The sequence below is a fragment of the Protopterus annectens genome, chromosome 15.part0 (assembly GCF_019279795.1).
Source record: "Protopterus annectens isolate FY-2018-M chromosome 15.part0, PAN1.0, whole genome shotgun sequence".
Taxonomy (NCBI): domain Eukaryota; kingdom Metazoa; phylum Chordata; order Ceratodontiformes; family Protopteridae; genus Protopterus; species Protopterus annectens.
In genome coordinates, this window is record NC_056749.1 from 773,894,650 (window position 1) to 773,915,539 (window position 20,890).

The following is a 20,890-nucleotide window of genomic DNA, read 5'->3' on the forward strand; positions in this document are numbered from 1 at the left end:
CGATGTTACTAGTAGTGAATCTGCTAGCTGGGGTGCGATGTTACTAGTAGTGAATCTGCTAGCTGGGGTGCGATGTTACTAGTAGTGAATCTGCTAGCTGGGGTGCGATGTTACTAGTAGTGAATCTGCTAGCTGTGGTGCGATGTTACTAGTAGTGAATCTGCTAGCTGGGGTGCGATGTTACTAGTAGTGAATCTGCTAGCTGGGGTGCGATGTTACTAGTAGTGAATCTGCTAGCTGGGGTAGGATGTTACTATTAGTGAATCTGCCAGCTGTGGTGCGATGTTACTAGTAGTGAATCTGCTAGCTGGGGTGCGATGTTACTAGTAGTGAATCTGCTAGCTGGGGTGCGATGTTACTAGTAGTGAATCTGCTAGCTGGGGTGCTATGTTACTAGTAATGAATCTGCTAGCTGGGGTGCGATGTTACTAGTAGTGAATCTGCTAGCTGGGGTACGATGTAACTAGTAGTGAATCTGCTAGCTGGGGTGCGATGTTACTAGTAGTGAATCTGCAAGCTGGGGTGCGATGTTACTAGTAGTGAGTCTGCTAGCTGGGGTGCGATGTTACTAGTAGTGAATCTGCTAGCTGGGGTGCGATGTTACTAGTAGTGAATCTGCTAGCTGTGGTGCGATGTTACTAGTAGTGAATCTGCTAGCTGGGGTGCGATGTTACTAGTAGTGAATCTGCTAGCTGGGGTGCGATGTTACTAGTAGTGAATCTGCTAGCTGGGGTGCGATGTTACTAGTAGTGAATCTGCTAGCTGGGGTGCGATGTTACTAGTAGTGAATCTGCTAGCTGGGGTGCGATGTTACTAGTAGTGAATCTGCTAGTTGGGGTGCGATGTTACTAGTAGTGAATCTGCTAGCTGGGGTGCGATGTTACTAGTAGTGAATCTGCTAGCTGGGGTGCGATGTTACTAGTAGTGAATCTGCTAGCTGGGGTGCGATGTTACTAGTAGTGAATCTGCTAGCTGGGGTGCGATGTTACTAGTAGTGAATCTGCTAGCTGTGGTGCGATGTTAGTAGTGAATCTGCTAGCTGTGGTGCGATGTTACTAGTAGTGAGTCTGCTAGCTGGGGTGCGATGTTACTAGTAGTGAATCTGCTAGCTGGGGTGCGATGTTACTAGTAGTGAATCTGCTAGCTGGGGTGCGATGTTACTAGTAGTGAATCTGCTAGCTGGGGTGCGATGTTACTAGTAGTGAATCTGCTAGCTGGGGTGCGATGTTACTAGTAGTGAATCTGCTGGCTGGGGTGCGATGTTACTAGTAGTGAATCTGCTAGCTGTGGTGCGATGTTACTAGTAGTGAATCTGCTAGCTGGGGTGCGATGTTACTAGTAGCGAATCTGCTAGCTGGGGTGCGATGTTACTAGTAGTGAATCTGCTAGCTGGGGTGCGATGTTACTTGTAGTGAATCTGCTAGCTGTGGTGCGATGTTACTAGTAGTGAATCTGCTAGCTGTGGTGCGATGTTACTAGTAGTGAATCTGATAGCTGGGGTGCGATGTTACTAGTAGTGAATCTGCTAGCTGGGGTGCGATGTTACTAGTAGTGAATCTGCTAGCTGGGGTGCGATGTTACTAGTAGTGAATCTGCTAGATGTGGTGCGATGTTACTAGTAGTGAATCTGATAGCTGGGGTGCGATGTTACTAGTAGTGAATCTGCTAGCTGGGGTGCGATGTTACTAGTAGTGAATCTGCTAGCTGGGGTGCGATGTTACTAGTAGTGAATCTGCTAGCTGGGGTGCGATGTTACTAGTAGTGAGTCTGCTAGCTGGGCTGGGATGTTACTAGTAGTGAATCTGCTAGCTGGGGTGCGATGTTACTACTAGTGAATATGCTAAATGAGGTGCGATGTTACTAGTAGTGAGTCTGCTAGCTGGGGTGCGATGTTACTAGCAGTGAGTCTGCTAGCTGGGGTGGGATGTTACTAGTAGTGAATCTGCTAGCTGGGGTGCTATGTTACTAGTAGTGAATCGGCTAGCTGGGGTGCGATGTTACTAGTAGTGAATCTGCTAGCTGGGGTGCGATGTTACTATTAGTGAATCTGCTAGCTGTGGTAAGATATTACTAGTAGTGAATCTGCTAGCTGGGGTGGGATGTTACTAGTAGTGAATCTGCTAGCTGGGGTGCGATGTTACTAGTAGTGAATCTGCTAGCTGTGGTGCGATGTTACTAGTAGTGAATCTGCTAGCTGTGGTGCGATGTTACTAGTAGTGAGTCTGCTAGCTGGGGTGCGATGTTACTAGTAGTGAATCTGCTAGCTGGGGTGCGATGTTACTAGTAGTGAATCTGCTAGCTGGGGTGGAATGTTACTAGCATTGAATCTGCTAGCTGGGGTGCTATGTTACTAGTAGTGAATCTGCTAGCTGGGGTGCGATGTTACTAGTAGTGAGTCTGCTAGCTGGGGTGGGATGTTACTAGTAGTGAATCTGCTAGCTGGGGTGCGATGTTACTAGTAGTGAATCTGCTAGTTGGGGTGCGATGTTACTAGTAGTGAATCTGCTAGCTGTGGTGCGATGTTACTATTAGTGAATCTGCTAGCTGTGGTGCGATGTTACTAGTAGTGAATCTGCTAGCTGGGGTGCGATGTTACTAGTAGTGAATCTGCTAGCTGGGGTGCGATGTTACTAGTAGTGAATCTGCTAGCTGGGGTGCGATGTTACTAGTAGTGAATCTGCTAGCTGGGGTGCGATGTTACTAGTAGTGAATCTGCTAGCTGGGGTGCGATGTTACTAGTAGTGAATCTGCTAGCTGGGGTGCGATGTTACTAGTAGTGAATCTGCTAGCTAGGGTGCGATGTTACTAGTAGTGAATCTGCTAGCTGGGGTGCGATGTTACTAGTAGTGAATCTGCTAGCTGGGGTGCGATGTTACTAGTAGTGAATCTGCTAGCTGGGGTGCGATGTTACTAGTAGTGAATCTGCTAGCTGTGGTGCGATGTTACTAGTAGTGAATCTGCTAGCTGGGGTGCGATGTTACTAGTAGTGAATCTGCTAGCTGGGGTGCGATGTTACTAGTAGTGAATCTGCTAGCTGGGGTAGGATGTTACTATTAGTGAATCTGCCAGCTGTGGTGCGATGTTACTAGTAGTGAATCTGCTAGCTGGGGTGCGATGTTACTAGTAGTGAATCTGCTAGCTGGGGTGCGATGTTACTAGTAGTGAATCTGCTAGCTGGGGTGGGATGTTACTAGTAGTGAATCTGCTAGCTGGGGTGCTATGTTACTAGTAGTGAATCTGCTAGCTGGGGTGCGATGTTACTAGTAGTGAGTCTGCTAGCTGGGGTGCGATGTTACTAGTAGTGAATCTGCTAGCTGGGGTGCGATGTTACTAGTAGTGAATCTGCTAGCTGTGGTGCGATGTTACTAGTAGTGAATCTGCTAGCTGGGGTGCGATGTTACTAGTAGTGAATCTGCTAGCTGAGTGCGATGTTACTAGTAGTGAATCTGCTAGCTGGGGTGCGATGTTACTAGTAGTGAATCTGCTAGCTGGGGTGCGATGTTACTAGTAGTGAATCTGCTAGCTGGGGTGCGATGTTACTAGTAGTGAATCTGCTAGCTGGGGTGCGATGTTACTAGTAGTGAATCTGCTAGCTGGGGTGCGATGTTACTAGTAGTGAATCTGCTAGCTGGGGTGCGATGTTACTAGTAGTGAATCTGCTAGCTGGGGTGCGATGTTACTAGTAGTGAATCTGCTAGCTGGGGTGCGATATTACTAGTAGTGAATCTGCTAGCTGGGGTGCGATGTTACTAGTAGTGAATCTGCTAGCTGTGGTGCGATGTTAGTAGTGAATCTGCTAGCTGTGGTGCGATGTTACTAGTAGTGAGTCTGCTAGCTGGGGTGCGATGTTACTAGTAGTGAATCTGCTAGCTGGGATGCGATGTTACTAGTAGTGAATCTGCTAGCTGGGGTGCGATGTTACTAGTAGTGAATCTGCTAGCTGGGGTGCGATGTTACTAGTAGTGAATCTGCTAGCTGGGGTGCGATGTTACTAGTAGTGAATCTGCTGGCTGGGGTGCGATGTTACTAGTAGTGAATCTGCTAGCTGGGGTGCGATGTTACTAGTAGTGAATCTGCTAGCAGTGGTGCGATGTTACTAGTAGTGAATCTGCTAGCTGGGGTGCGATGTTACTAGTAGTGAATCTGCTAGCTGGGGTGCGATGTTACTAGTAGTGAATCTGCTAGCTGGGGTGCGATGTTACTAGTAGTGAATCTGCTAGCTGTGGTGCGATGTTACTAGTAGTGAATCTGCTAGCTGTGGTGCGATGTTACTAGTAGTGAATCTGATAGCTGGGGTGGATGTTACTAGTAGTGAATCTGCTAGCTGGGGTGCGATGTTACTAGTAGTGAATCTGCTAGCTGGGGTGCGATGTTACTAGTAGTGAATGTGCTAGATGTGGTGCGATGTTACTAGTAGTGAATCTGCTAGCTGGGGTGCGATGTTACTAGTAGTGAATCTGCTAGCTGGGGTGCGATGTTACTAGTAGTGAATCTGCTAGCTGGGGTGCGATGTTACTAGTAGTGAATCTGCTAGCTGGGGTGCGATGTTACTAGTAGTGAATCTGCTAGCTGGGGTGCGATGTTACTAGTAGTGAATCTGCTAGCTGGGGTGGGATGTTACTAGTAGTGAATCTGCTAGCTGGGGTGCGATGTTACTAGTAGTGAATCTGCTAGCTGGGGTGCGATGTTACTAGTAGTGAACCTCCTAGCTGGGGTGCGATGTTACTGGTAGTGAATCTGCTAGCTGGGGTGCGATGTTACTAGTAGTGAATCTACTAGCTGGGGTGCGATGTTACTAGTAGTGAATCTGCTAGCTGGGGTGCGATGTTACTAGTAGTGAATCTGCTAGCTGGGGTGCGATGCTACTAGTAGTGAATCTGCTAGCTGTGGTGCGATGTTACTAGTAGTGAATCTGCTAGCTGGGGTGCGATGTTACTAGTAGTGAATCTGCTAGCTGGGGTGCGATGTTACTAGTAGTGAATCTGCTAGCTGGGGTGCGATGTTACTAGTAGTGAATCTGCTAGCTGTGGTGCGATGTTACTAGTAGTGAATCTGCTAGCTGGGGTGCGATGTTACTAGTAGTGAATCTGCTAGCTGTGGTGCGATGTTACTAGTAGTGAATCTGCTAGCTGGGGTGCGATGTTACTAGTAGTGAATCTGCTAGCTGGGGTGCGATGTTACTAGTAGTGAATCTGCTAGCTGGGGTGCGATGTTACTAGTAGTGAATCTGCTAGCTGGGGTGTGATGTTACTAGTAGTGAATCTGCTAGCTGGGGTGCGATGTTACTATTAGTGAATCTGCTAGCTGTGGTGCGATGTTACTAGTAGTGAATCTGCTAGCTGGGGTGGGATGTTACTAGTAGTGAATCTGCTAGCTGGGGTGCGATGTTACTAGTAGTGAATCTGCTAGCTGTGGTGCGATGTTACTAGTAGTGAATCTGCTAGCTGGGGTGCGATGTTACTAGTAGTGAATCTGCTAGCTGTGGTGCGATGTTAATAGTAGTGAATCTGCTAGCTGTGGTGTGATGTTACTAGTAGTGAATCTGCTAGCTGGGGTGGGATGTTACTAGTAGTGTATCTGCTAGCTGGGGTGCGATGTTACTAGTAGTGAATCTGCTAGCTGGGGTGCGATGTTACTAGTAGTGAATCTGCTAGCTGGGGTGCGATGTTACTAGTAGTGAATCTGCTAGCTGGGGTGCGATGTTACTAGTAGTGAATCTGCTAGCTGGGGTGCGATGTTACTAGTAGTGAATCTGCTAGCTGGGGTGGGATGTTACTATTAGTGAATGTGCTAGCTTGGGTGCGATGTTACTAGTAGTGAATCTGCTAGCTGGGGTGCGATGTTACTAGTAGTGAATCTGCTAGCTGGGGTGCGATGTTACTAGTAGTGAATCTGCTAGCTGGGGTGCTATGTTACTAGTAGTGAATCTGCTAGCTGGGGTGCTATGTTACTAGTAGTGAATCTGCTAGCTGGGGTGCGATGTTACTAGTAGTGAATCTGCTAGCTGGGGTGCGATGTTACTATTAGTGAATCTGCTACCTGGGGTGCGATGTTACTAGTAGTGAATCTGCTAGCTGGGGTGCGATCGTTTGGTAGTCGTCGATTTTCATTATTTATTTATTGTGTCCTATTGTAATCGATTTTCATTATTTATTTATTGTATCCTATCATAATCCACAGGAACACAACATCTGTTTAGTTGTACCCCCCTTAAACACCTCAACTGACTAGAACTCCCAAATCTCCTACTATATAACCAACTAATCATAGCTGATAAGATATTCTACCAAAGGAAAAGAACACCCGCACTCCAGAATATTCTACCACCATATACCAGCTCTAGAACTTTACGCTTCACTTATCAAAATTGAGTCAGCCAGAAATTCATCCGGGGAATCACTATTGTTAAACTGTATAGGCAAAGTCTGGAATTCACTACCATATGAAATGTCATCCACCCGACCCTCTGTCAATTTAAAACATTGCTAAAAACTCACTTGATAAACAAGTGGCCATGCCCCTACAATACCCCTGACTTGACTAAAACCAGCACTCTCTTCAAGTTAATATTGCCCATAAGCCTACCCCCACCTACCAAGCTTATCATACCACGGCTGACTTATATCTGTCAAGTTACCACTGTCAACCATCTATCACATTCTATATCTGCTACTGTCTAATTACTTCTAAACCCACTGATTGTAAATAAGCTATTGTCTGAATACTATGTAATTATACCGATCTCCACTGCTATGGTGTATACTCTGCTGTGTGTTATCTTTACTGTTTATGGTGTAAAATGACATATTCATTACAGTGGTTTACGTATGAAATCACAGTTTTCTTGCACAAATGTACTATTACTATATTAATATCTGTACTGTGTAAATGTCACATATAATATTGTTTGGTAACTGTGGAGCTTTTCTCCCTGGGCCTCCGCTGAAAATGGGCATGTGTCCATTTGGACTTTCCCGGTAAACAAATGTAAAATAAATAATAAAAATAAAATATAATCACTGACCCACCTGATGTTCCTATAGGTTCATAGGTGAATACTAGGCTAACTGCCTTGAAGAGCCATTTTAAGCCTAGCTATTAACCCAGATCAGAGTCTTTCCCTGTACCTTGTGTTTATGGGGTCAGTACCTCAATCATTATGCCAAACCCACCTTCCTAAATAAAGGTTCATGGGTAAGTACTGGGCTTTGTCGGGCATTTTAAGTCTAACCAATTTCCCTCAGAATTGGGCATCAAACCCTATTTTGTGTATCTGACTGTGAGGTAAACACCTTAACCATTTTACCAACTTCCCTTATGGTGCCCTACCTAAGTTTCTGATACAGTCTTTAACTGACACTCATTTGTCTTGATATGTTGCTTTTAAATCACGACTCTTTTTTATCAAGCACTGCCTCCATACCTCTCAACCTGGAATCATAAAAAATCTGGACAACGGCCCATAAAAAAATAGGTACAACTGGCCAGAAGTCTGTACACTGATTAACATAAAAGTTGCATATGCAATTACGTAACCCTACCCACTCCAGTGGAATAGTGGGATACCAAATTTTAAACGCAAATTGAAGAACACGCAAAATAGTAAATACAAACTAAACAGAAGAACAATAGTGTTATACTATTATTTGAACTTGTATCAAACTTTGAATTTGTGCAAAACTAAAATACAGATGTGAAGTTGTTCACTCTCGCCCTTCATTCTTTACTGATGGGTTCAGAGCCGATCCCTTGGCTCTGAAACGGCCAATTGCAAAGCTCGAGGTCTTCAAATAGCTCAAGGCCAAGTCACTATCCCATGATGCACCTGGAATTACCTCAGATCTAGTTTGCCGTTGCAATAGATCAGAGGTTCTGCATTAGCTCGGGCCAGTAAACAGTTTTTCTACTTCTTTATTCTGATATTTAGATAGTTGGTATACTTAGTTTTACAAAGCTCTTGCTTTGTAGTGTGTATTTCTCCATTTTAGTCCCTTCCCTTAGTGTGTTATAAAGTCTTCTAGTGGCCTTTTGTTTTAGGCCTAGTTTAAAAATGTTTTGCTAGTTATTAGAGCGTGCTTAGTCAGTGACTTTTGTCACATTTTTTGATATAAAAATTATTTAGTCTGTAGAGGTTTTTCTCTTTAGTGTGCTTAGCCTTCAGTTGTTTTAGGAAAGGCTCAAAGTTATAGTTACAGTTTTTTGTATTAACAGTAATTTGTTTGACTTGGATTTTTCATAGGATATTTAGACAGTACCTTAGCAGCTATCTTTCCTTTTTTGCATAGTCTTTTTATATTGGGTGTTAGACAGTTGTGGTGACAGTAAAGGCTTTTACTGTCACATATGTATGTGTATATATATATATATATATATATATATATATATATATATATATATATTTATATATATATATATATATATATATATATATATGTGTGTGTGTGTGTATAAAATTAACCGCACTCAAAAAAATTGAACGACGAGAAGAAATTTTAACTAAGAACTGAACTTCGTGACAATAAAAGCATTCAAAAAATAGTAAATCACACCAACAACTCTTGTAGAACTTTAGCTTTGTCTTATTTATTATCAAGACTTCTTCAGAAAGACATGTTTCATAAGTATGAGCAACCATTTTCACTTCCTTTATATACATTAGTTCTAGCAGGCCATTTAAATTAACAACAGTTCCTTTCCAATAGTAAAGTGTGAACAGGCAGGGTGCTGTGTGCATTTTCATTAACATTACAATCGCAGTTACAGAAGGTAAATTAGTGAGACAGTAATAGCCTTGTGGTGCCGTGTGCATACTAAAAGGGATTGTGTGCAAAAAGGGATCGTGTGCAAAAAAGGGGATTGTGTGCAAAAAGGGATTGTGTGCAAAAAATAAAAAATAAAAATTATGGGGGAACTGGGAAGGATGACAGTCATGCTGTGATGATTCAAGTAAGGAAGGGAACGGAGGAAGGTGGAGGAGTCAGGTAGAGAGTCCTACTATGCTTTGGTATCGGTGTGTGTGTAGAGTAATGTGTGGGTATGCCACCTGATGGGGGAGTGGGAGGAATGCGGTGTGGAGTTGAGGGGGGTGTATCCAAAAACCATCCAAACCAGCCCACAGCTGGTACCAACCGCACTGACAGTCTTCTGGGACACTCTGTCATTCATATGCTCCTTGTCATGGGCGGCCCCCTACCAGCCCCCCTCAACTCCACACCGCATTCCTCCCACTCCCCCATCAGGTGGCATACCCACACATTACTCTACACACACACCGATACCAAAGCATAGTAGGACTCTCTACCTGACTCCTCCACCTTCCTCCGTTCCCTTCCTTACTTGAATCATCACAGCATGACTGTCATCCTTCCCGGTTCCCCCATAATTTTTTTTTTTGCACACAATCCCTTTTTGCACACAGTTCCTTTTTGCACACAATCCCCTTTTTTGCACACGATCCCTTTTTGCACACAATCCCTTTTGGTATGCACACGGCACCACAAGGCTGTTACTGTCTCACTAATTTACCTTCTGTAACTGCGATTGTAATGTTAATGAAAATGCACACAGCACCCTGCTTGTTCACACTTTACTATTGGAAAGGAACTGTCGTTAATTTAAATGGCCTGCTAGAACTAATGTATATAAAGGAAGTGAAAATGGTAGCTCATACTTATGAAACATGTCTTTCTGAAGAAGTCTTGATAATAAATAAGACGAAAGCGCTAAAGTTCTACAAGAGTTGTTTGTGTGATTTACTATTTTTTTGAATGCTTTTATTGTCACGAAGTTCAGTTCTTAGTTATAACTATATATATATATATATATATATATATATATATATATATATTGACCTTTGCATTTCTGCTGTGTGTGTGTGTGTGACTTAGACTGAATTTTTTAAGGCTTCTTGTAGTTAATTACTGCCAAATTTGTATTGTGTGACAGTAATTTTTCTCAAATGGCTGACCAAGACAAGCACCCCAAGTCTGGGTTTAAAAAGTGCCCAAAGTGTGCCCAAAAGATGTCTGTAACAGACAGCCACATTAATTGTGTATACTGTCTAGGAGCTCTTCATTTACAAGACAGCTGTGCTATATGCCATTCCTTCTCCTCTAGGGTCTTACAGGAAAGGAAGAGAAAATTGATTGACAGAGGGTTGTTGAAGCCGTCGTTTCAGGAAGCTTTGAGTGACCAAGATGGATCCAGCAAGTCGTCAAAGTCTTCCAAGACTTTGGACTCGAAGAAATCTAAAAAGCCTTCGACTTCGGCTCCATTGCCATCGGAGCCGACAGTCTTTACCTTTCGAAGCCGGTCCCCAGTCTTGGAACCGGTGTCCAGAGTGCCTAAGAGTCCACTGCTCCATTCGGTACCACCTTTGGTACGCACCTCTCGATCCTCTATCTGCCTGTCAGATCTGGATGTGGATCATGTGGTGCAGAAGCTGTTATTGGCACCGGCCTTGGCAAAAATGTTAGCGGCTTCGACCCAAATGGCTTTGGGCCGAAGACCCTTGCACCAGCTCAAACTATTCCTCCTCTGAGCCATGCTGGTCCTTCAGAGCCGGAAGAGGCAGACCTGATGTTAGTGGAACCCTCAGAGCCTACACCTGTTCCAGTGTCTTCGGCACCATGCACTCTGACGTCTTCAGTGCCGATCGAGGATGCTAGGAGCCGACACTCTCTGGTTGGGTCCAGGGAGGACAGTCGGACCGACTTGTCAGTTCTGACTCTGCCTGTCGGGGCCTCGGCTCGGATGAGCTCGGCTCCTACCTTGGGCTCGGAGCCCACTGTCCCGGTGCCGGGGGGTGTCAACAGATTCTTCGGATCCGTCGTCCCCCTCGCATCGGAGCAGAGGTGATTTTGATGCCATGAGGAGAGTCATGTCTCCTAAGACATCCTCGACCTCGGGTCTGCCTTTCTCCTCCCGGAAAGTGCCTGTGTCTGCTTCTGCTTCGCACATCCTGACCAAGCGTAAAGAGCCAGAACCTCAGGTAGCCCCATTAGGTGGCCCCTGCTCTTCTGAGACTTCACCAGAAGCTCCCACTGATGAGGTTCCCAGGAAGAGATTGTGTAAGAGGAAACAGCTAGACTCCCCACAGGAGTCTCTAACATCAGATACTGACTTAGATGAATCAGAAGGGTCCCCACGATCCCCCTCTGAGGATATCTCATTTGCTGAGATACTTGAAATCCTTAGGCAGAGGGGTGACTGGCAGTCCAAAATCCCTACTGAGGATGAGTCAGTTCTCCTGAAGGCTTTCAGGTCTCAGCCTTCCACCTCTTGGATGTGTCCGCCGTTCGATGAGCTGATGCAGCTGGTCTCACGAAGGGTGTGGGAGTCTCTGGATACTATTGAGCCTGTACCTAGGAGGCCTAATAAATTAATCTCTGCCCCCCTTGACAAATCATTTCTAACAAAAGGTGTTTCATTTAATGCCATGGTGGTGGCGGCAGCCACCATAAGGAAATGTCTGATACTTCCTCATCTATCCATCCTCCTAGCAGAGACTCCAGGATTATGGATAGATATGGGAAGCACATGTTTAGTTCGGCAACCTTTGCTCTTCGTTCGCTCAACTACTTGACCCATTTTACCAGGTTACAAAGATCTCCTTAAGGAGCTTGGAGATGCTTTTCGGGGTACAGTAGCTGCAGGAGCTTCCCACGGAGTTGCCGCTCAGCTTGCTACCCTCAGTTCTATTCTCAACTCATCCATGCGCCTCATCTCTTATGCAGCTGATGGAACGAGGCAACAGGTACAGGAGTTGCTCTTAGGTGACATTCCTGGATGCGCTTGTGTTCCTTCGTGGAGCCCTTCAAGTCATCCTTCGTGAACACTCCCTTTGATGGCTCGTCCCTTTTCAGACCTAAAGTAAAGGAAACCTTAACCAGATGTGAACAGGACGGAAAGACTCTGTCTGCTGTCGGGGTCCGTTTTTCCACCCCTATCCAACCCTACCCTAAAGGTCAAAGGGGAGAAAAAATGTGGTTCCCGAAAAGCCCAACGAGCCTTTCAGGACACACGTGATGAACCCCTCTCCAGAAGCAGAGGAGAGGTAATAATGGAAGACACCGCCCTCGCGGCAGAGGGGGTCTGCAACAGCAGGACGACAGAGATCACTTCTCTGGGAAGCCCTACCAGCGCTCCTGAGAGGAAGTCCGACTGTCCTGCTCTGGAGGCAGTCGGGGGTCGCTTATCTTTATGTGCAGACGCCTGGCTCAAAAACAAAAAGACAGCTGGGTAAAAAGTATAATTTCCAGAGAATACTACATCCCATTCGCCACACCCCCTCCACTCATACTAAATATCCCGGATGTTCCACCCAGTTACAGGGTACAGGCAACAATAGAGGTCCAAATGTTGCTAACAAAAAGAGTCATCCAACCAGTCCCAGCAGACCAGACAGGATCCAGAACTTACTCAACATTATTTTTGGTTCCAAAAAAGATGGGGGACTGGAGACCATATTGGACCTCAGCAGACTGAACCAATACGTAAAGAAAGAGAAGTTCCAGATGGTCACGCTTCAGTCTATACTTCCCTTCTTAGGGAAAGAAAATTGGATGTGCTCGATAGATTTCAAGGATGCATACTACCACATAAAGATGGCCAGACCATCCAGGGATCACCTGCGCTTCCGGCTGGGAGCCAATCATTACCAGTTTTGACCCCTGCCCTTTGGTCTCACTATAGCCCCCAAAGTGTTCACCAAATACATGGCAGTGGTCACGGCTCACCTGAGGCATCTAGGATTCCAGGTGTTTCTGTATTAGACGATTGGCTCCTTACCGCCACCACTAGGCATCAACCATTCAGGCCAGGGAGTCCACTTTGTCACTCTGCAGTCATCTGGGCATTATAGTCAACTCAGAAGAATCTGGCTTTTTGCCATCGCAGCATATCGTTCTTATCGGAGCAGAGCTGGACACCATCACCACTACACTAAGGCTCCTAATAGAAAGAGTCTTTCTTCTTCGTCAGCATGTCAGCATTCTGATATCAAAAGACAGAGCACCAGCATCAGAAGTTCTGAAATTATTTGGCATGATGGCACCAGCAATTCCAGCCATACCACTAGCTCGTATGCACATGCGTATACTTCAATGACTGTTGTTCACTCAGTGGTCTTAACAAGAGCTTCCCATGTCTCACATTATAATGATAACCAATTCCTGAAAAAAGGACCTTCAGTGGTGGTTGACCTCTCTTCATGTCACGATAGGACGCCCATTTGTGCTACCCCCTCCAGCGACCACAGTGACCATGGACGCGGCCCTGATAGAGTGGGGGCATTTTCAGGGAAAGACAGCCCAAAGGCACATAGACAGATCAAGAGACACATCTGCATTTCAGTGTCCTGGAAATGAGAGCAGTACTTCTGGCGTTGCAGTACTTTCAGGACTCTCTTCCTCTGGGTACGATTGCGATTCAGACAGACAATATGTCAGTGGTCTGGTATTTGAACAAGCAAGGAGGAACCAGGTCTTACCCCCTTTGTCACGAGGCTCTCAGAGTATGGCAGTGGGCTATTTCCACCCAGCGCTTTCTGTTGGCAATGCACATCCCGGGGAAATCCAATGTGATAGCAGACAAGCTCAGCAGGGCTATCTTGTTGCCCCACGAGTGGTCCCTCAAGAAACAAATAGCGGACAGGATTTTCTGCAGGTGGGGCCAGCCTTGCTGCGACCTTTTTGACAGTCACATGAATACGAAATGCAGAAGCTACTTTGCCCTGATTCCCCCTCTGGGACAAGCCCCAAGGAACGCACTCATACATGATTGATCTCCGGGTCTCCTTTATGCATTTCCACCAATCCTGTTGATACCCAAGGTTCTACAGAAAGCAAAACCCTGGGAAGGACCATCATTCTAATAGCCCCTCATTGGCCTCGTCAGATTTGGTTCCCCTTCCTTCGACTTCATCTTTTGGAGGATCCTTACATTCTGGACCCAGTTCTAGACCTTCTGACGCACTCGTCAGGAGATCTTCATCCCTCTCTGCAGTTCCTGAAGCTCACAGCTTGGCTGCTCCAGTTCCCATGATAGCCAGGTTCCATAACCTCTCCAATGAGACAAAACAGATCCTTTTTATCTTCTCATAAATCTTCTGCTAGGAAGCTATATCTTAGCAAATGGAAAAAAATGCCTATATGGGCCTCTAAAAATAATATTGATCCTTACCAAGCCCCTATGGCCTCCATCTTAGAGAATAATATTGATTCTTACCAGGCCCCTATGGCCTCCATATTAGAGAATAATATTGATCCTTACCAAGCCCCTGTGGCCTCCATCTTAGAGTTCTTAACTATGATTTTTAACTTGATCCTTACCAAGCCCCTATGGCCTCCATCTTAGAGAATAATATTGATTCTTACCAGGCTCCTATGGCCTCCATCTTACAGAATAATATTGATCCTTACCAAGCCCCTGTGGCCTCCATCTTGGAGTTCTTAACTATGATTTTTAACTTGATCCTTACCAAGCCCCTATGGCCTCCATCTTAGAGAATAATATTGATTCTTACCAGGCCCCTATGGCCTCCATCTTAGAGAATAATATTGATCCTTACCAAGCCCCTGTGGCCTCCATCTTAGAGTTCTTAACTATGATTTTAACTTGATCCTTACCAAGCACCTATGGCCTCCATCTTAGGGAATAATATTGATTCTTACCAGGCCCCTATGGCCTCCATCTTAGAGTTCTTAACTATGATTTTTAACTTGATCCTTACCAAGCCCCTATGGCCTCCATCTTAGAGAATAATATTGATTCTTACCAGGCCCCTATGGCCTCCATCTTAGAGAATAATATTGATCCTTACCAAGCCCCTGTGGCCTCCATCTTAGAGTTCTTAACTATGATTTTTAACTTGATCCTTACCAAGCACCTATGGTTTCCATCTTAGGGAATAATATTGATTCTTACCAGGCCCCTATGGCCTCCATCTTAGAGTTCTTAACTATGATTTTTAACTTGATCCTTACCAAGCCCCTATGGCCTCCATCTTAGAGAATAATATTGATCCTTACCAAGCCCCTGTGGCCTCCATCTTAGAGTTCTTAACTATGATTTTTAACTTGATCCTTACCAAGCACCTATGGCCTCCATCTTAGGGAATAATATTGATTCTTACCAGGCCCCTATGGCCTCCATCTTAGAGTTCTTAACTATGATTTTTAACTTGATCCTTACCAAGCCCCTATGGCCTCCATCTTAGAGAATAATATTGATTCTTACCAGGCCCCTATGGCCTCCATCTTAGAGTTCTTAACTATGATTTTTAACAAAGGAGCTGCAGCAATGACAGTTCAGGTTCAATTGGCTGCTATTTCTAATTTTCATCTTGGATTTGAAGGGTTGAATACCATGTCTCACAAGTTATCCAAAGACTTTCTCAAAGGGACTTTTCATATTAGACCACCTGTGAAATCTCCCTGTTCTTCATGGAATCTAAATGTTATGCTTTCCTGGATAATTATTCCGCCATTTGAACCAGCTTCATTTTGTGACCTCAGATTTTTATCATGGAAGACCATCTTTCTGGTAGCTATTACTTCTGCCTGCAGAGTGTCAGAGTTTCAGGCTTTATCAATCAAACCTCCATATTTGATATTCCATGCTGACAGAGTCTCACTTAGAACAAACCCCTCATTTTTGGCCAAAATTTGCACTGAAACCAATCTCAACCAGACTATTGATTTGCCAGTCTTTTTCCCCAACCATTCAAACAATTTAGAGTATATGCTGCACAAACTTGATGTTCACATTCAGCTCAGATTTTATTTGGATAGAACAAAAGATTTCAGGAAATCAGACCAATTTTTTGTTTCATTCTCGGACTCCAGGAAGGGTAGACCAGTGGCTAAAACAACTCTGTCTAAATGGTTATCTGATTGTATCACTTTTGTCTATTCAGCTGCCAATATGTCTTTGCAACACAAGATTAAAGCTCACTCAACCAGAGCCATTTCTACATCATCTGCCTTTTCTGCCACACTTCCCATTGATAATATTTGTGCAGCAGCCACTTGGTGAAAACCTCATACCTTTATCACTCATTAGAAAGTTGACAGGGCCTCCTTTGGATTCACGGTCCTGAGAAATATACTCCGTGAGCCACCCGAAATTGATGGTGCTTGGGACACTACCCACCAGTAAAGAATGAACGGCGAGATTGAACAACTTCACATAAAGAAGGTATGTACTTACCATAACGTTCCATGTGAGTTGTTCATCTCGCCTTCATTCTTACGTCCCTCCCTCCTACCCCTCCTGGGCTGATAGATGACCGAGATGCTGGATCCATCCTGGTTACTCAATCCTTCTGTACCTTTCTCTAGGGAATGAAAGAATGACATATGGTATTATTATATGCAGCAAACAAGATCTGAGGTAATTCCAGATGCATCATGGGATAGGGACTTGGCCTTGAGCTATTTGAAGACATCAAGCTTTGCAATTACCCGTATCAGAGTTGAGGGATTGGCTCTGACCCCATCAGTAAAGAATGAAGGGGAGATGAACAATTCACATGGAACGTTATGATAAGTAAATAGCTTCTTTTTTTCTTTCATAAAATTAAAATTAACTGCTTCTACACTAATATTAAACAACACAAAATATAACCAGAGAAAAACGGTTTAAATCTGGACATTTGAGAGTAGGGTTACATTACACACCTCTTTTTGTAGGCTTCCCTCCCCCAAGGTATTAATGAACAGTAAGTGATACTGTAAAACATTCCCTGTCTCTATTCATTCTCCCTCATTCATGTCCCCAGTACAGATTCTATGCACAAAGCAGCTTAGTACTTTTCAACATATGGCACTCACCTGAACAGTAGTGCAGACAGTGGGAATGCAGACCTGTAATGAAATGTCACAACATCTTTCTCCTGGCCAGATTATGCCATACCATGTTAAGCAGTGATGTAGTGATTTTTACTTACTAAAGTTTCAGAACAGCTTCATTGCTGGGAGGCAGTGATTTCTAGCTACACCAGAGGTGTAACACAACAAGCTGCAGTGAATGTGCATATCATTAAAATGTACACACTGCTGATAAATGGTAATCAAAAGGAAAACAGCTCAATATATTTTATGTTCTTTGCTTCATGAAAAAAATTGCCTTGCTGTTACTGCAGTATTAGGGCAGGATAACAAATACTAAACATCTAGGAGAAACAGCAGACAATAACTTGGTCTGAGATCCACTTCCAAACTGTTGTAAAAAAAATACCAAATCTTACTATACAAAACAAAACCATTCTTAAAGACAGAACAACAGGAACTCTAGAAAAATCCTACCGCATTCCCACTTTACTTTACACCTTCTTCACACACTTACAGTCTGACACATAAAACAAATTAGAACAGTGTTAGAACAAAATAGCTAGATCTGCAGCAGAGAGCCACGAAAAAAGAAATCATTGCAAATCCCTCACTTTTCTCAACTGAATAGAGCTCCGCAATCTTCTGAAATTCAGGCAGATCTTACTTGTCCCTAGCATAATTATCAGACCTGATAAACACCCAGTCATATAGGTATCCTTCAGTATCACCACCCAAACTGACCCCCCCCCCCCCACTCAGAAGGTAACGTACTCCTTAAAATTACCACATCCCAAAACTTAGCTGGCGATTCATTATTCTTCCACTCTGTAAGCAGTCTCTAGAACAGCCTTCCTACAAGTCATAGACAGATAACTATCATACAATCAAAACGCACCTTAAGGAACACCTGGTAACTAACGAGGTCTGTAGCTGTGTATCCCCAACTTACCTACCAGCCATATCTACATCACCCCCATCATCTCTCCTCACTGTCCAAAACCCTTTCTGTACCCTTCCCCTTAAAAGCATTTTCACCCTGCACTCACCCACTTTGTCTACATAACTAAGCCTCTCTCCTGTCATTCTTGTACTTCCTCTCCTTTATTACGATCTGTGGCTGAGTTCACCATCTATGATTTATGATAGTTAATAATTTGTGTGAGTCGAATAACACTTACCATGTCCACATAACGTATCCACTCGATACCCCAGTCGATACAAAAATAGAAATAAGCTAAAACTGAGATGCTGCTGATCTTAGGAGAGCAGCCACACTTTCCAGCATGATTGAGCAACCAAGATGATTACCTGAACACGTGATAGGGTCATGGTTCACAGGGAAAATCCAACTTTGAAACAAGGACGAGGGCTGCTTATAGTAAATATTAACAAGAAAGGTATTTCTTCTACTAGCAACTTAAAATGCGAATGGTTTAATACAAGATAAAATTCGGGCTCTATGGTTCGTTTTAAGTGTTCTAGTCCAGAACTTCATGTTATTTAGTTGACCGCTTTAACGGGTAGGTGCAGCAAGCTACACACAATAGAGGCAAATGAAGAATCGGCTTAAAAAATAAACAGATAAATATTTGTTTACCTGTTTAATAAATATTTTTTAAGGTGATTCTTCATTTGCCTCCATTGTGTATAGCTCGCTGCATCCACCTATTTTGGGGTTCTTGGGTTTTGTTGTGGTGGATTTTCCCCCGTTATTTTGGTTCTTGTTTTAGTTGACCACTTTATCCGTTACCTGAAAGTTAAACCATATACATTAAAGGGAAGGTTGGTTAGAATCTTGCCTTATACATATTTGGATATTGCTTCAGTGGGTGCATGCATGCTTATTGTAGTACTTTACACTGTAGTGGTATAGCAGGACAAGGAAGTATAGAAATGCAGCCAGAAAGCAGATTACCAGGCCGTGTTCTGTGATGCTAGAGCAATTTACTATGGAAACAAAACAATCAGTTTCATTAACTTGTATATTTTTGTCAGTACAGTAGGGCAGTCTGAATAAAAAACCCCACAAAGAACAATGTTAAACGAGGCTGAGCCGACATTTCTAAACTGTGGAATATTTACCACATAAAATTTACTAATGAAAAAAGGACAGACAGCAATACATTACAATACGCATGTTTTTCCCTTTTACCTGGAACCGGTGGAGGTCCAGCTGCCAGAGAGAAATTTTCTCATCCTGATCGTGGGTCTGGGATTCCGCATCCTGGAAGTGAGGATGCTGGGTGGACTGGACTCTCCTCTACTGTACTGCAGTGCAGTGCAGAAAGTACTAGCTTCTTTAAGTTCTTGGGCTTGACTGGCAGATTGTTCCCTTAGAACTAAGTATAACTGGGCAACAGCTCCTTACCTGCTGGTCACTGCTGCCCTGCCTAAATCCACAATGTGAGTGTACATAGTAAAAAGGTAAACACACACACACACACACAGTCCAAGTCCTCAGCCGAGTTTCTGACAAGCTGGCAGTCTGCCTCGGGAAGCCAACATCATCGCACGCACCCTTGCATGTGATGTCAGCAACAAATTTAACTTAAAAAGAAAAAAAATGGGAATTGAAGGGGCCACTCGGAAATTCGTGGCACCCCATTATTTTGCCCTCAGAACTGGTAAATACCGAGGAATTGTGTACGATTGAGAGGCATGTTGTGTAACATCTCTGTCTTATCCATGGGAAGATTAGTTCAAACTTTTCAGCAAAAAAATACTTTTGCCTAGAACACCAATATATCTTATTTTGTTATATGCCCCCCAATATTCATATACTTTTCTCAGTGTATGCACCCCCAAGTGGATACTACACAGCTGTGTGAGATACTTATAGGGCTGTGTGATTATATTTTGTGTTATTTAATATAACGTTTAGGCACTCAGTTTTATTTTTATAAAAGAAAATTGTATTTTAGTTTTTCACAACTTTACGGTTTTATACAAGTTCAAACATTAATATAAAGAAAACACAATTGTTCTGTTTATTTTGTGTTTAATATTTTCTCTGTTTTTCAGTTTGCTTTTAAAAATTGGTATCTTACATTTCTATTGGAGTGGGTGGGGTTACATAATTATATATGCAAAATTCATGTTAATCAGCATATAGATTTTTGTCCGGTTGTGCCTATTTTTCATAGGCCTTTGTCCAGATTTTTTATGATGCCAGGTTGAGAGGTATGGTGAACATCTGTTAAATTAGTGTAAAATTTTACTTGGGAATATTTGAAGGCTGCATTATTGGTCTCTAGTAAAAAAAATGAAAAATTCATTTTTTGGATTAGTGAAATATTTGGATTATTGTGAGGGATGGTTGAAAACTATGCATCCTCGAGGATTAATTTACTGTTGCACTGACTTCTTACACTTAAACTTCTATGATTTTAACAGTGCGTAAGCAGACAGATTCTGTTGTATTTCATAGGGTTATCATGGTAGAGGATGTATGATTCTAACAATGCCTAAGCAGACAGATTTTATTTTTTATTTAATTTATTTTACATTTGTTTACCAGGATAGTCCGACTGGATACATGTCCATTTTCAGCGGAGGCCCGGGGAGAAAAGCTCCACATAGACAAACTTGCATAGATTACACAGAAATTAGCAAACAATTATAAAAACAAAGTGATTATCTACAATGGGTTAGTAGTGTTCCCTAGTAGGGACTCACAATTCTCATGGACAGACACAATTAAAAGTGATTCTGTTGTATTTCATAGTGTTATCATTGTAGGGGACTAGCCTATTGACCCACGTGGACTTTTTAAGCCTAACAGTGCTTCCCAATAAAATTTGATAGGTATTGGTTGCCAAAGGTTTGGTGGGGTGTATATATTTGAGCATCAGTGGCCGGGCACGTATTCTTCCTCTCTCTTGCAAGGCATAGATGCCAGACCATCCAATGATCCAAGTTGGTCACCTGAATAATCGCAGTTGGTGTGTGTGTGTGCACGCGTGTGTTTGTGTGTGTGTTTGTAATTTAACCTTTTTTACTGAGAAAAAGTGTATACAAATTAAAATATTAGAAAGACAAAGCTGCATCTCATAACAGAT

General features: G+C 43.4%; 1 protein-coding gene across 1 annotated transcript in view; it reads left to right on the forward strand.

Moving 5' to 3' along the window:
* The window catches only part of LOC122789882 (mast/stem cell growth factor receptor Kit-like), a 666,793-nt gene that overhangs the window by 514,494 nt on the left and 131,409 nt on the right, over positions 1–20,890 (forward strand). The window lies entirely within an intron of this gene.